Raw genomic sequence first — 17,120 nt, 5'->3', positions numbered from 1 at the left:
ATAAGGGAGTAAGAGGACAGCTGATCAGAATTTCATTTGCCAATGAATCACACAGACATGCCCCTGCAACTCGTATCTGTTTGCACTAAGCTCAGAGCACATTTTTCACCACTCTATCCTTCACAGGGAGCTCTCCCGCTTGTGTTTTGGGGCATGCATTTCTCCAATCTTAGTCTCCACCAGATTCTTAACTTTGAGGAATGCTTCAAAATCTCTGGCCCTTAGATGGCACAAATCCTTATTTCTGCATGCTGTGTGTTTTATAACTACTTTTTAAAACAGCTGTTCTGCCATTTTATGAGATTTTGCTGGGAGGGTATAGGGATTCCTGGATTCAGTCTACCATTTTGATCCACTTTTTCCTCCCATTTCACAGATGAAATGACTATCGTTAGCTTAAAGAATGTGACCAACAATCTGAGGTCCTAGTTATTCTAACCAAATCCTCTGATGCCACAGCTTGTGTGCCCAGCAAGTATCTATTCTGATTTTAATTATAGGTTTTGCAGTTTATATAAAAATGGCTCATTTGAGCCATACAATACAGTTTATAAGGGATTATGACTACTGTTTCCAGTGTATTGATGAAGAAGCAGACTCAGAAATGTTAAGTGACTAGCCCAGGAACTCACAGCTAATAGTGGCAAATAGTTCTACATGTGCAGCAAATAATGCTTGGCACACAGTAAGAATTCAGGATACGGAGAAAAACATCGTGCCCCTAAACCCTAAGACCGCACAGAATACAACCTAAAGTAGGATCCAAGTTTCCTAATTCTCATCTCATCTAATAAGTACCTTTGCATTAAGCCTCATTATCTTGATTTCCTTGGTGCTGTTGTTACCCCTTTTTCAAAATCACCTTGTTAACACACACACATACACACACGCACACACACATGCACACCCTAACTCTATTGGGAGACTGCAAATGGCAAGACCTGGCTTGTTTTTGATATGACTACATCCAATAACACATTGATGTTTCCTGCAAGTAAACATCAGAGAATTAGCCCTTAGGTTTGCAAAAGATTTCCAATATGACCTCAGTTCTCCAAAAGTTATACATCTCTGTTTTAAGGTAGATGTGCAATGTGCTTGGAAATAAAAGAGAGAGAACTAGCTCAATCAAAGAGAATACATTGACAAATCAGAAGCTTACTGAATAATGTAATCAACTGGGGAGTCTCGTAGACCAGGCTGATCTTCAATAGTGTAAGTAGACACTTCCCATAACACCAAGCTTTTGTTAAGCAACCACATTGCACTGAACAGTTGCAGGAGACTCATTGTTAACTGGAGAAAAACTAGCAAGCCTGTAATAAAACAATTATAAGCACGTTACAAATATTAATTTCATTTCAGTACTTACCGAGCTCATTGTGCTCAGGGTGGGAGAGTATAAAAGCAGAAAGCATTAGATATCAACACTGAGTGGCATGGCTGAAGTGAAATTTCATTGCCTCTGCTGAATAAGGGGATTTGATCTGAGTTCTCACTTACCCCCTTCATTAGTGACTTGTTAATAACACTAGTAATAATGGTAACCACCATATGTTTACAGAGCTATTGAGATGACTATCTGGGCTCCAAGAATGGAATTCTGTCCTATTCATTACTGCTTAATTTCTGTTTCTTCGCTAATGGAACACAAAGAAAATAAATAATAGGAATGATCATTTACATTTGATACTGCTTAATTATTCATAGATAATTGTCTATAAAATTGCCTCTTTTTATCTTCATCAAAATTCTGTAAAATAGGAGCACCTGGGTGGCTCAGTCAGTGAAGCGTCTGCCTTCAGCTCAGATCGTGATCCCAGGGTCCTGGGATTGAGCCCTGCCTCAGGCTCCCTGTGCAGCAGAGAGCCTGCTTCTCCCTCTCCCTCTGCCTGCCGCTCCCCCTGCTTGTGCTTTCTCTCTCTCTCCGACAAATAAAATATTTTTTTAAAAATACTGTAAAATAAATATTATGATATTTTGGTAATATCTAAATATGATCTTTAGATACTGAGATAAGGAAACATATTCTGAGAGGTTAAGTGATTTATCCTGGGTAGCACAACTCCCTGAGCACAGATCAAGTGATGAACTGAAAACTTATATTCCAGTTAAATGTCGCTGAATTCCCATGCTGATGCTACACTGCCGTGCTTCCCCAGTAATACTCAGAAGAACAAGTCTGGACCACTGGGTTTTTCTCCACTGGTTTCCATCCTTTATATGTTCACCTTATAGATACATGGGTCTTAGGATTCACTAACACCACAGACCTCTTGGAATTCCTCTGTTTTGCTCCCAACTCAGACTCATCACACCCACCTCTGTGTTCAGCAAAAAAAATCACAGAGATGTGTAATATTGAATCTAGTGTTTCCCCTTATTTTACTGAGATAATAATTTCCTTCCTGTGGCCACTAAATCAACATGAGTTTTTAGTCAATTATTTTACATGCCAGTTATAAATGTTTTGCCTGGGTAAACACAATTTCTGATATTCAAAACTTATCAAGAAATTCAGCATGGCACTACTAAGAACTATACATTATTTAAAAATAAGAATTTTTAGCTAGCTCCAAAACCTCACTTCAGCTCTGTACTAGCTATGATTGAATTTGGTTTAAAAGCAGTAAAATGTATTCTGGCATTTTAGCTCAATTTAAAATATTATGAATTGCAAACATTCATTTCAACTTGATCTTTTCAGCCCATTCTTCATTTTAGTGCCTCTCCAAAAATTGAAGATGAGATACATAACCACAGACTCCTTGCAGGGGGTCAGATTTATATCTTACTTGGTATTTGATTTGAAAACTTTGACTTTAAAAAGTGCTTTATAGCCACTAAAATAATGAAACCGGGAGTTATAAATAAAAAAACCAACAAAGAAGATAAAATAGGAATCATTAAAAAAATTCATTGAATCCAAAAGAAGACAGAAAAAAGGAGAGATGGAACAAAGAAAAGATCGGAAAAATAGAAATCAAATAGCAAGTGATACGCCTAAATCCAACCACATCGATAATGACATTAAATGTAAGTGGTCTAAATGTCCTAAATTAAAAAGCAGAGATTGTCAGATTGAATTAAAAAGATCAAGAATCAACTATATGCTGCCAAATTGAAGCACATTTTAAATATAAAGACATAAATATATTAAAAGTATAAAGTATGAAAAATATGTATCATGCTAATACTAATCAAAAGTTGATATAACTGATAGCAGATGGGACTATATTATATAGCTGAGTGGCTATATTAGCATAGACAAAATAGATTTCAGAGCAAAAAATGTTAACAGGGAAAGGAAGGTCATTTCATAATGATAAAGGGGCCAATTCAAGAGGATGAGAGAATCCTAAATGCATAGATACCTAATGAATTCAACATACATGAAAACGAAACAAACAAAAAACCTGATAGATCTGTGAGGAGAAATGGACAAATGCACAATAATTGTCAGAGACATCAATTTTCCTTTGTCAATACTTTCTAGAAAAAGAGACACACACACAAAAAAGAAAAGGAGACACAAAATCATCAATGATGTAGTACACTTGAATGTTACTTATCAGTCAACTTTATCTAGTTGACTTATAGTACCGTCCAGCCAACAACAGCAGAAAACACATTCTTTCCAAATACACATGGAAGATTTACTGAGAAACACCATGACCTGGGACATAATAGTAATCTCAGTAAATTTAAAAGGATTCAAGTAATACCAAATATGTTCTCTGACTACATGCAGTGGAATTTTATTAGAAATCAATAACAGAAATATCTCTGGAAAAGATCCAAATATTTGGAAACTACATAACACTTCTGAATAGCCTGTGGGTCAAGGGAAAAATCAAAAGGGAAATCATAAAGTATTTTTAACTGAATGAATATGAAAATGCAACATATCAGAATTTTGGGCATACCACTAAAACAGTGTTTAGGAGGAAATTTATAGCACTAAGGGCCTATATTGGTAAAGAAGAATGGTCTCAAATCAGGGACTTCAGGTTCAACTTTAAAAAAACAAAGAGTAGATGAAGCCAAACTTAGCAGAAGAAAGGAAATAAAAAAGATCAAAGTGGAAATTAATGATATGGGAAACAAACAATAAAGAAATCAGTACGACCAAAAGTTGGTTCTTTGAGAAGATCAAATAAAAATCTCTAGCCAGGCTTATGATAAAAATAGGAGAGAAGGCACATATTATCAATATCGGTAATGGGAGAGGTAACATCATTATAGATTCTACAGACATGAAACGATGATAAAGGGATATTAGGAGTAACTTATGCTTGTGAGTGTAACAGCTTAGATGAATGGACAAGATGAATGGACACATTTCTTGAAAGACACAAACTACCAAAGCCCACTCAAGAAGAAAAAGGAAAGCTGAGTAGCCCTAAACACACAAAAGAAATGGAATTTATAGTTCGAAACCTTCTCACAAAGAAAATTTCAGACCCAGACAGTTTCACTGAGAAAATTCTACCAAACATTAAGAAATAAGTAATATCAGTCCTACATAATTCTTCCAGAAAATTGAGGTAGAGGGAATGCTTCCCAACTCATCCCATGAGACCAGCATTATTAAACTTATGCCAACAGCATACAAAAACAAGAAAAGAAAACCACAGGCCAAGTTCCCTATGAATAGGAAGACAAAATTTCTGAACAAAATTATAGCAAATGGTAACAAGTGTGTATAAAAATGATCATGACCAAATGAGAATTATCTCATGAATGCAGGGTTAATTTAACTTACACACACACACACACAAATCAATGTAATTCACCATATAAAGAAACTTCAAAAAAAAATCTATGATCATCTCAACAGATGCAGAAAAAGCATTTAACGAAATCCAATGTCCATTATTTATAAAATCTCTAGCCAACCAGGAATAGAAGAGACCTTCCTCAGTCTAATAATGGCATCTTTGAAAAGCCTGTGGCTAGTACCGTGTCTCATAATAAAAGACCAAATGCTTTCCCACCAAGATCAGGAACAAGACAAGAATGACTGCTGTCACTACTTTTATCCAACATTATGGTAGGAGATTTAGCCACTACAATCAGGCAAGAAAGAGAAATATGAAGTACCTAGAATGGAAAGAAAGGGTGAAACTGCATTTTTTCACAGACAACATTAGTGTCTGTGTAGAAAATCCAGCGAAATCTCCAAAAACAGCAGTAGAACTGATAAGTGTGTTTTGCAAAATTGCAAACTACAAGATCAATATGCAAAATTTAATTGTATTTCTATACACTAGTAATGAACAATCAGAAATAAAAAATTTAAATAATGTACAGTAACGTTGAAAAAAACTACATACTTAGAGATATATCTGACAAAGGGTATGCAGGACCCATACACTAAAACCTATGCAAGCATTGCTGAAAGACTTAAAGACGACCTAAATAAATAGAGAGATATATCTTTTTCATGGATTGGAAGACTCAGTATTTTCCCCACATTGATCTGCAGTTTCAATTCAGTCCCAATCAAACGCCCTACAGGCTTTTTTGTGGAAATTAACATTCTAAAATCCATATGTAAATTCAAAGGACCTAGAAGAGTGAAGACAACTTGAAAAAAAGAACAAAGTGGGAGGACTAGCATTACCTGATATCAGGAATATCATAAAGTTGCAGTAATCAAAACAGCATCACATTAGCATGAAGGTAGACAACCTAATAGGAATAGTTCCACACATATATAGACAATTGATTTTTGACAATGATGCAAAAGCAGTTCAGTGAAGAAAAAAAGTGTCTTTTCATTAAGTTGTGCCAGATCAATTGGCTAGCTATACACTTAAAAGACAAAGAACTCCAGCCTATCCGTAATTCACAACATAGGGAAATTAACTCAAAGTGGATCATAGACCCTACATATAAAACCTAACATTAAAAAGTTTCTAAAAGACAATATAGGAAAAATCTCTGTGGCTTGGGATTAGGTGAAGATTTCTTAAAGATAACACCAAAAGCATGGGACTTGAGCTCAGCAAATGGCTCCTGCCACCCTTGTCCTTCCCAGCCCTGAAGGGCAGATCAGCTCAAACTCCAGTTTGTTCAACATTCCTGTTTAGGAAACTGCAATTCAACCAACATTGCCTAGCAATCCTTTCTTTCTTTCTTTTTTTTAATCTTTTAAATACAACAGTAGTGACTACTCCTTATATAGCACTGTTCAAGTTACACATGGATTTTCTATATATCATCTTAATTAATTATACAGCAACTTTATAAAGAGATTATGTTCTGTTTTATGTCCGTGTTACATGTGATGAACTGAGGCTCAGAGAGATTCCATCCCTCACTCAAGGTTACCCTGCTAGAAAGTGATATGGCCCAGCTCTAACACACGTTCCCTGATCTTAGAGTCTGGTTGTTTTCCTACTGTCTTACTTTGCCTCTCTATACAGAATGGTAAATTGGGCCCTGATCTTTAAAAAGAAGCTATTTCTTGGTAGGTGAGAAGATTAATGACAGCTTTAACTCTCTCAAGACCCCAGGATATTACTTGGTAAAGCACATATGTATCCTTTATCTTTCAGACCTATCATGGCTGCCATCCATGTTTGTAAGTGGATGGCTGAAGGGAAAAGGTACATGACCAACCGCCCCTCCTGTTCTAAATAGAAATAAATTGGCCTTAGTCTTTGATGACACTTTACCACAGCCGTACCCAGGTTGCCGTAAATTAATGTAATTCCCAAAGTGACTACCAGATGCCCGTGGTGTAACCTCTTCACCCAGTAGGATCTGACCCGATATTCCTCTGATGTCGTCTAAATAGATGACTCACTTCAGGGAGCCTCCCTTTGAATTCAGTGCCCTTGGCATTTGCCCCAGTTCTATAATAGCCACATGCCCCAGGGGTAAAGTAATGGATCTCTGGCAATCCGGCTGTCCCCTTTATTTCTCTTTCGCATTTGTTTACACATTTGTGACTGTCCTCTGAGAATGGCACAAAGTAGAAAGGAGAGGATCCTCCCACCATCCTCTCTAAGGGTCAGAACCACATGAACAGTCTTATCAGTCTCAGATTATTCTTCAGTTGTGCTTCTAGACGCAGTTAAGCCATTTGAAAGCTGATGGAGAGTGTCGTTAACAGAATCAAATTTAGAGCAGTATGCTTATTGCAAAAGACAACATTCGAGAAAGGTAAATGAATGAAAGTGAGCCTTTCATATTGTAGCCAGGCATGTAACACTTGGCAGGAGGGTGCATTTTATGACATCCAGAAAAACGCAAAACTGTATTTCCTTGTCAGTCATAGTCTAATCCCTTCCCTAGGAAAATACATTCAGTGTCCTCCCTGCATGGTGTCTCAGAAACAGACACGGGCCAAGAGATCGAGAAGACGATGCCTGGAAGTGAAATATGTTACTGCAGGCGCCACTGACTCTAACAACAGATTCTGTCCTTTTCGATTTGCATTATTTCTACCTACAAACCTCTGTTCTTCTCTTATCGTTCAGGGTATTTTTGATCCTTGTCACAATTCTGGGAGGAACAAAGAGTGAGTTTCTCTGCTTTCTACTAGCGGAGGCAACATAGTGAAGGAAGGAAGGGAAAAAAAAAGCATCGATGGGTCTAAGTTGCTTCTGTCACTTGTCAGTTATTTGGCCCGGGGGGGACCTTACCTAACTATGCTGAAGTCCAATGAGCTCATGTATAAAATGAGGGCACAATCCATGGGTCGTTGTGAGAACCAGATGAGTTACTGTAAAGCATGTGAAAAGACAGGCATATAGAAGGCATCCAATAAGCGTCATTTTTATCTTTCCCCTTAGTGAGTTTAAGAATATGGCTGATTTTTCTCTATCCTAAACCCTTGTTGATATGTGTACCTTTATTTAGATCAAACAGTAAGTTCTTCTTTTGCGATCAGAAATTTAACAGAAATCATGCAATCTCCAACTCCTGTCCTTCGGATGATTATGGCTCTCTGTTCTTGCAACGTGAAATGAGATGTGATTTGCAGTTCCCTTTTTGGGGTTTATAACTTAGAATGTGCCAGGTAGGTAAAATCTTACCTTAAGTGAAAGAGTAGTTAATAAGGAGAATATTACATATTAGATATTGGAAAGAGATCCACAGTTTTCCACAGAGTCATGGATTCTCCCATGTCCTTCCCAAATAGTTCTGGTTCTGAAATGCCGTAAAGAGCCAGCCACCCCACCAGAGAAATACAGCCTTATCCTCTCAGTGCACAGCAGGACTTTTGGCGCCCTAACAGACTAACAGAAGAAAGGCAAACCCAGGGAATCCACAAGGCCAATAACCTGGAGGTTTCGTTAACACACAGTGTGATGGCGAAGATTAGTCCATTGCGCCTGTGTTCTAGTCCTCGCTGTGTGGATCATGATAAAGATTGAACAGTCCTCTCTCTGCTTAATAGGAGTCTCTTCATTGTTCTTTTCTTTTCTTTTTAATGTAAAATGGTGAGTATAATGGTGCCCCTGTGAAGTGCCAGGCACGTATAGAGATGTTCAATCCATATTAAATGCTACTTTTGTTAGTTTCCTAAAAGAAACCGTTCCCTGTTTATGTTTCATTCAAACCATGGTGTTAGGAAATGAAAACCAAAAAATGTAAAAGCAAAACCAAGCCAGATAAATGTGGGCTCTTCAGATCAATTTGCTCCACTCATTCTAACTTTTCTTAGATTTAACCGATCTTTATTGGATCTCTTTCTGTAGCACCCCCTGTCCCCGCAGCCCCGCTGCCCCATGGGATCTCTGCCCGCGTGAGCAGGCTGTGTGCCATGCTGATTAAGAACATGACTGAGTTTCAAGCTTCCGTTCTTCTGTTACTGACTTTGGTGCCTTGGGCAACTTCATTCGACCACTAGGAAGCTATAAAAAGGGGAAAATGGTAGTGCCTGTCTCCTGGAGCGGCTGTGATAATTTAGTTAATACCTGTGAAGCACCGAGAACAGTGTCGGGCATGGATACGTGATCCGCAAGGGCTAGCTGTAAGTAGATGCTAGCGTCAGGAGTCATAAAATGCACGCATCGTTTTCTCTTTGTCGTTCCCTCTTGCTGTTTATTCCGGAGGCCTGACTTTCTATTGTGAGGATTGTTTTCCCTTGATCTCCTTTTTGCCTTTCTTCCCAAGAGTGGAAGAAAGAGGGCAAAGTGTTACTGACATAAAGCCCCCAAAAGCTGTTGCGACGGTTGTCCTGTGTTGCGGTATTGAAGATACGAATGAGGATGAGTCCCTTCCTGACTCCCATGCTGGGCTTCCTCATTATTCCCATGAGCCCACTTCATTAAAGCAGGTTTTAGTGGACTACCAAAGGTGCTCTTTTTTTTGTTTTTTTAAGATTTATTTATTTATTTGAGAGAGAGAGAGCAGGGGAGGGGCAGAGGGAAAGAGTCTCATGCAGACTCCCAACCAAGCACGGAGCCCGACATGGGGCTCGATCTCACGACCCCGAGATCATGACCTGAGCTGAAACCAAGAGCCAGACGTTTAAGTGCCTGAGCCACTCAGGTGCCCAGAAAGGTGCTCCAGTGATGACATGGCTACGACTCCCACCCTGAGTTGCAATTCACATGTCTTTCTCTGCATTCCACAGTAGACTGTCATCTTTTTGAGGGCAAAGGACAGCATCCTAACTTCTTCGAGCCGCAGCACCACGTACATCCGTAGCCAATGATTCTGAGTAAGCTGCCACCGGATGGAATGAATGAATGGATGGTGTCACGTTCAAAGTATAGTATGTGAGCCCTCTGTTCGGCAACAGAAGAAACTTCCATGTTAGTTTTGGATGATCCTGGAACTTTTCAGTCTTCAGGGCTACTCTCACATGTCCCATTTTTGGTCTTCCTCCGCTCCTAGCTTCATCATTCTTGCCGTGATTCACTGTCCCCTCTCAAATATAACTTGTGTTTTCCCGTCTCTGTGCTTTACTGTCACGTTTGGAATGCCTTTCCCTCCGTCTCTACTTGACCTGAGCCTCAGCTCATACCTCCCACAAATGTTTCCTTCTCTACTCCAGGCATTTCCCCTTCTTCTGACTTCCTGTAGCAACTGTTGTCTGAACCAATTAGCTGTCCCTTAACATTCAATACTGTTGTGTGATTTTCATTATCATTTTGCAAGACAGATCCTTTACCAGATTTTCAATCCCTGGGAGCAGTGGGCACGTCTTACACGTCTGTCCCAGCACCGTGGCTCACATTCCGTCTACCAACAGCTACATAATTGTTGCCAGGGTCACTTGGTCTAAACTGCCTTCAACAATGCACAATATAAGTGCGTGTAGCACGATGACACGTTAATTTGTGGGTAAACAGGGAGATTCGATGTGTGAAACACATTGGGATAGAAATGTAAGTTGCAGGTGGAATTGAAGCCTGATTAGCTCCTTTTTACCCTTGTGCTTTATTTTTGTTTGGTTTGCTGAGTCTTTTCATTTTTGTCCAACTCGGGCTTTGGGCAGAGCCAGTGGGGTGAGGGCATTTAACTATCGTGGGATAAGGGCATTTCACTTTTAAGCGTCGTCACATGCACTAACAAATACAAACCCTCCTGCAGAATTGTTTATTTTACGATGAAACATCTCAAAACAAAACATGAGACAACTAATGCCTTGCTGCCATCTGTGCTGAAAAAGTGCGGGGAAGGCGTAGACGGGGGTGAAGTGTTATATGCACAGCTCCCTCCTCCTCTTCAAACCTTTCAGGAACATGGTGCTAATGACTGTGGTGTGGATATCACCCAGATTTACAGCGCACGGCGATGTATTTGAGCGTCCTGATTATGACAACGTGCAGAGCGACCACATCCCGAGCCGCGTAAAGAATGGTCAGTGCGCAGAATGCTGGGAGGTCATGTGAATTCTTGCTACATATCTGAAATCCCGGTAGGTGCGTCTTGTTAAAATGCGGACGAAAGGGAACGCCTTACCAACCATCGCTCCAAATCTCAGAGCAGCCACAGTGACCGAGGGTCTTGTGCCCAGGACCAAGGTTGTCTCTGACTCTAGACGCTTCCTCTGCCCCAGTTGCCAAGAGCGTCTGGCCCCAGGCATTCCCCTACTCCGCATTCACGCGTTGACATGTGTCTGTCTCTTCACTGTGGACCATCAGCGCCCGGTCACGCGTCAGCGTCGTGGGCAGTACAGCAGCAGCTTCCTTCACTCGTCGCCCTGTTAACGTTCGCCTTCCATCGTATGTGCACAGAGGAGGGAATAATGTCCCGTTCGTTTTAGGCTGTGACAGAACACTCCGGTTGGTGTGGCTGCCTCAGGTCATCAGCTAGGCAGGGACCCTGGCCTCCAGTGAGGCTGTGCTTCGGGCGGCGTGACACCCTGCTTTGCTCACCGCCTGCGTCCAAGGGACTCGCCAGCCACGCGTGTCTATGAAACCGTTGTCATGCCCCCTCTCCCCATTTTCTTTCCACTTGCGGTCAAGCTCCCTTTTTCCCACTGCTGGATCATTCGTTTCCCCCATTCCAGTGATAAACGGTCAGTTTTTTTTCTGCGTACGCTGGTCCGTCTTCCAGGAGCATCAGAGAGGACCGACACGTTGCGCGTTAGCATCTGTCTCTGTAGTCCAGTCAGTCGTCCCGGCATGCGGACCTCCAGCAACCTCTGTAGGTTGACTGATGTGCAGGGCACCACTGCGTGTATTCGGTGAAGAAGACTAAGTTCCAGCACTCGTGGACCATTGTGGGGGAGGGAGTTGGGGTGAACAGACAAGTGCATGCGTGCCTGGTGCCCGTAGAGCTAGGAAGGAACGTACGACAGGGTAAAGGAGAATGCTGGGTGGTGGGGAAGGAGGTGGGGTGTCGAGGCAAGGCCTCGCGTGACAGAGGAGAACACTGAGGCACAGGAGGGACAAGTAATTGGCACAAGGTCACACACTTATGTAGTGCATGGCCGAGCCAGGTGAGAAACCAGGCCACCTGGCTGGATAGTCCATGCTCTATCACGGTGCCCAGCTGTGCTCTTGATCCTAATACACCCTAAAATGGATAGCTGAGCTTATTTCCGGGGGAAGTCCACACGGCTGCAGACAGCACTGCAATCCTAGCAGGAAGTCACACGGTGCAAGAACCCAAGGAATCAACGAGAATGTGCCATGCCAACGCCCAGTCCTATTGACTGAAAACAGATGGACCAGCAAGGAGAGTTTAGCAGATAAATACCGAGATTGCCAGGACGGTCACCTCAGTAGACTTTGTAAGCATTGACATAACATTCTCTGTTTGAAATAATTGTTTTCAGTGTAAATCTGCTACAATTAGAAGCAGTGCCCGTTTCAGGAGACTGAAACCCATAAACACAGCATCACACTCCTTGTTCCGTAAAGCAACTCAGTCACTGTTCCATCCGATGTGGCAGATACTACGTACTGAACCTGAACAAGGTCAGCCTTTGTCCATGCCAGCGAAGTGCGTTTCTAAGGAAGTGTTAGGAGCACTGGTTCTACCACGGCGTCTATGAATAATAGTCCTGGGTGCAAAGAAATAGGGCATGGCCTTACGGGGTAAGAGGTATGGAAGATGCTGACGGTCGTGCGTAAGCGTGTGTACAGCGCAAATGCAAACCCAGGGCTGGCCTAACCAGGCTGTCGTTTTACAGTGCAGGGCCATTAACAGTGCTATTAGGAAAAATAGGAATTAGCTTCATGTAAAAGAGCCTGGAAGCATGAAGACAATCGCGTGCCTTACCTTAAAACAGAACCAGTATTCACTGATTTTACATTCATCGCCAGTGCCCCCCAGCACTTTGTAAAGGGTTCCTTTTATAAAAAGCACCTAATTGGAAAACTGGCAATAGCTGCATGAAAGCAAAAAAGAGAAAGAAAATGATTTCTTCCACTGTCTTTTTTTTTTTAATCGTATCTTTTATTGGATTTCTATCCAACTTCTCACAAGGAAAGCTGAATCGTGGCATGGGAACACTATACGGATCAGCTATACATTCTGAGATTTACTCACAATTAGTAAACACAAGACCCTGATGAAGTTTAAATTAGTTAATCCTCAGAATTTCTGGGTTTCTGGAAGAAAGGACAGGGAAGCCGCAGATACTGCATTCGAGGCGATCCGGGCCATCATAAAATCCATTTCCGGTTCCTGGAAAGAAGTACTGAAAAGACCGTCTATATGATCCGTGATTTGCTACATGCCATGGATTGGTTTTGAACCAGTAACTGTCTGAGGCAAAATTATATCCCAACCGGAAACCACTTTTTTCTTCTGGGTTTCTAATTCATAAGCCCCGTTCTTCAATATAAGATAGTTTTAAAACCACGCGTGCGATGAATAAGGCAGTGTGAGCAGGAAACAAGATGAAATATCAGGCAAGAGTGCACACTCATTCTTCCTGGAGGAGAGCCACCTCTAATATTTGGAGCTATCATTTAGTGTTTAAGCGATGATTTCAAATACAGCAGAAGTTAATGGAATAAAGGCAGAGCTTCTCCCTCCAGAAGCATTATCTTTATCAAGAGTTAGCTACTTATGAAAAAGGGTGGTAGACATGTCGGGCCTAGAAAAAGATTAAAAAAAAAAAAGAAAAAAACTGCCCTTGAGGAATGGAGCCAAGATGAGGTGACAAGACAGGTACACAAAAGATGAAGTATGAGGCTGTGTGACCTTGTGGCGGGAGAGTGAAGAGGACACGTGTGTGCAGAGCGCGTGAGGTCTTCTTCAAGGAGCAGGAATGGAAGACTGGCCAGCAGCAAAGGTTGGAGAAAACATGGTGGAGACGTCTCATGGGCCACACTGGCTGGAGCAGGACACGGGCAGGAATAATAGGTTATAACGGGGTCCTATGGAGAGTTAAGTGCCAGGCTCAGAAATTGGAATTTCCATCACTCAGCAATAGGACAGTCATCAGAGGGTCTGGACTGATCTTCTGTGGAAATGGGGCAAAGGCTTACACGTGCAGTGAGACGCAACACGGGCTGGAAAGGAGGGTGTTTTGAGACAGGAGACACGATTAGGAAACCACTTCATGACTCCGCGTGTGTGGCAGTGTGGACCAGGAACATGGCGGCAAGAGTGGGCCCATGCAAGCAACTTTCTGAAGACATGGGACGTCTGGAGAGTGGCAGTGTGAGAGACAAGAATGACTTCTTTTTAAAGTTTGAGTAACCAGAGATGTGTTGGATCCTTGATTGTTAATGTCTGCTAGTTTGATCGAAGGTATTATTTTTCTTCCAGAGGTGAACGAAGAGCATCTTCTTTTGGTTCCAAGTGAATAAGCCTTTGCACAGAAAGGACGGAGCCCACAGAATCATAAGATAGGGGTGAAATGTCATTAGCAGAATCAACAATGCTCCTGTCCACCTGAAGCCATGAGAGATAGAAGGGGGGATCCTTAGAGAAGCAGTTCAGTCCCCTCTCCAGGTCGTTGGTATGCTGGGAGAGGGGGTGGGCTCGTGCCTGCAGCCCCTGGCCCCCAGGGGACTGGCACCATCCTCATCTCTCTCTTTTGGGGTTGTGGGTAGAGACCTGATGTGATTAAGAGTAGCCAGGCATTCAGGAGTTGTTCTGCTCAGACACAAGTACCTCCCCACTCCGTAACAAACCATAGCCAAAGGCAAGCACACCCTTGTACTTCAAACCTAGCATTAGTGCCTAAACGCACCCTGCCACGGGAGGGGATTGAATGGTGCCCCCTACAAACAAATAAAAAATATAAATGTCTACAACCTAAACCCTGGAACCGTGAATGTTGCCTTATTTGGAAAAAGAGTGTTTACAGATGTAAATTAAGGATGCTGAGGTGAAGAGGTGATACAGGTGGGCCCTGAGTCCAATGGCAAATGTCTTTATGAGAGAAACACAGAGGAAGGGTGTCTGTGGTGACAGAGGCAGGGTTGAGTGAGGTGGCCACAAGCTGAGAAAGCCAGCGATCACCAGAAACTAGAAGACCCGCAGAACAGACTCTCCCCTAGAGCCCCAGTGCGGCGTGCGGCCCAACCGACACCTTCATTTTGGACTTCTGGGCCTCTGGAATGATGAGAGAATGAGTTTCTGTTGTTTCAAGCCATCCGGTTTGTGGTAGTTTGTTACAGCAGACCTAGAAGCTAAGATAGCGATTTTAAAAATCAGTTAGCTTCAGCCAGCTTAATAGTTCATGGTCTGTAAGTCTTAATGATTTATAGGGCACGGTGGTGACCAACAAGACAGATGTGAGCCAGGCATAATATTATGTATAATAATGATACTGGTTCTATGAAATAAGTGCCTACTTGTATACTAGGCACTCCATCAGGGTCTTCCTGAGATGTCATCTCATTTAATTCTCTCCAAAAACCAGTGAGATCGGTGTAAACCACCATTTTACAAATGACAAAAGAGTTAATCAAATGAAGCTAAAACCACATATCTAGCTAGGCCTAAGGTTGGACCTTCAGGCTCAATCTTATGCTCTTCCTATTATGTGACATGTGTGCAGGAACAGGATCTCAAAGAAAACACTTCTCAAAATTAGAAAATAGAGCAATTAACATAAATGGTTTTTTTTTTCAAAAGGCGTCTGAACGTTTGAATAGGTTTTTTTTTTCCTCCCCTCCTTCTGATTGCTACATCTTTAGAAATGCGAAAGAAAAAGAAGGAACAGGAATAGAGCCTGGAAAATAAAGACAGTGACTTGAGGAAAAGAAAAAGTGGTCCTAGCCTTGTTTTGCTCTGCTCCACACCCCCTCTCACTCTCCAGGGAGAGGACAGAGAGAGTTCTGGATGGACAGGAGTCCTCAGATCCTGCTAGAGTGAGTGGCCCCAGCACAGACCAGTTGCCTGGATGTCCTGGCGGTGGCCGCATGAGTGACCTCAGGCAGAATTCTTGCGCTGTGTTCCCTAGTGGCTGGCCCCAGGCCTGGCTCTTGAGGTAGCAGAAGCAGCAGTCAGCTTGGAAGGAAGAGCGAGGGGACCTCCTCGAAATGCCACTTGCATAGCAAAGACACTGTTTGTGGTAGATGGTATGTCTGTGCGTGTGAGGGGGCTGCTGAAGCCCCATGTTGAGCCACATTGACCCCGCAGTAGACATTAGCAAACACTGTGAGGAACTCTGAGACCTGCAGGGAGCCCCAAGGAATCTGGGCCTCTCTAACCCTGGTGCTATTCCGCCAGCCCAGCCAATGGAGTGTTTAAGCAACTCTACTTACGTTGGGGCTTAGCCATCGGGGTTGGTTGAGCCGAACAGAAGAGGCCGGCCTCTCAGAGTAGAGTCATTTAGGAAACTGATTTTCGGGGGGCGGGGGGAGGGTGTCCATATAGTATGCTTAAGGACACAGTTCTTTCCAGAAAGGCTGTTGCCCTGAGGTCCGACAGATTATCTGCCTCAATCCATCAGTCCTGAAGTTCTCCAGAACATCTGTAAAGACGTCAGCCCAGGAACATAAACACAACATGTAGCTTATGCTTTAGTGTATACACAGCTACCCCAGGAGTGGTCGGCAAGAAGTGGTGGATGGAGATGTGTGACCCACTTAACATCGTGGCCACTTTCACACCTCGTGTAATTCTGTGAGAATCTTGCTAACGGAGCCAGAAGAGGAACAGTGTCTGTCTGATCTTCATCTTGAATGAGAACCTTTTTAGCCACTCATTCAGGAGATTCCTTAGGTCAGATTTTGTAAGCCTTTGATGAAACACTCTACCATTTTAGATGGCCCAAGTTGAGGACACAGCGCCATGTTTTCAGTAACGGCATGAGGAAATCGGTGTGCACAGGTATAGCGCCCTGTGGTGGACTACACAATGCATGCTTTCTACAGCTCCCCAAAAGAACTCTCTAATGTACTCCGTTTAAGCTCCATGCTGTATTATGGTGAGCAGAACCCAGTTTTAGGCTTGAACTCCATTCCCAAATGTGCCACGCACCAGCTGACTGACCTGGGGAAAGTCATTTTATCTCTCTGAACCTTTATTTCCTCAACTGTGAAACACGATTAATTATCCTTACTTCCCAAGGTTGTTGCAAGAAGCAAACGAGATAACACGTGAAAGCATCTCGCACGTAGAGGCGGGCAATAAAAAAATTCTGTTGACTCATGAGCTCCATCAAAGCAAAACTGTGGCTACTTATTTCTGCATCTCCAGCAAGGAGTTAAAAACAGAACAAAACAACAAAAAAGACA

At 42.4% G+C, this 17,120-nt stretch overlaps 1 protein-coding gene and 1 long non-coding RNA gene across 9 annotated transcripts in view; one reads left to right on the top strand and one right to left on the bottom strand.

Annotated features, from left to right (window-relative positions):
* RNLS (renalase, FAD dependent amine oxidase) overlaps positions 1-17,120 on the top strand; it is a 255,901-nt gene that overhangs the window by 132,974 nt on the left and 105,807 nt on the right. The gene's annotated exons all lie outside the window — the stretch shown is intronic.
* The window catches only part of LOC117802665, a 108,151-nt gene that overhangs the window by 3,102 nt on the left and 87,929 nt on the right, over positions 1-17,120 (bottom strand). For 2 of the 3 annotated variants that reach the window (XR_004626092.1, XR_004626094.1), the window contains one exon: positions 1,163-1,316. The exons of the other annotated variant lie outside the window; for it this stretch is intronic. This is a non-coding gene — a long non-coding RNA (uncharacterized LOC117802665). The remainder of the gene's footprint in view (positions 1-1,162; positions 1,317-17,120) is intronic. 3 annotated transcript variants of the gene reach the window in all.

This window comes from Ailuropoda melanoleuca, chromosome 6 (genome assembly GCF_002007445.2).
Source record: "Ailuropoda melanoleuca isolate Jingjing chromosome 6, ASM200744v2, whole genome shotgun sequence".
In the NCBI taxonomy this organism is placed as follows: Eukaryota; Metazoa; Chordata; class Mammalia; order Carnivora; family Ursidae; genus Ailuropoda; species Ailuropoda melanoleuca.
The sequence above is the reverse complement of the archived record's forward strand: the minus strand, read 5'-3'. Positions and strand labels throughout refer to the sequence as shown.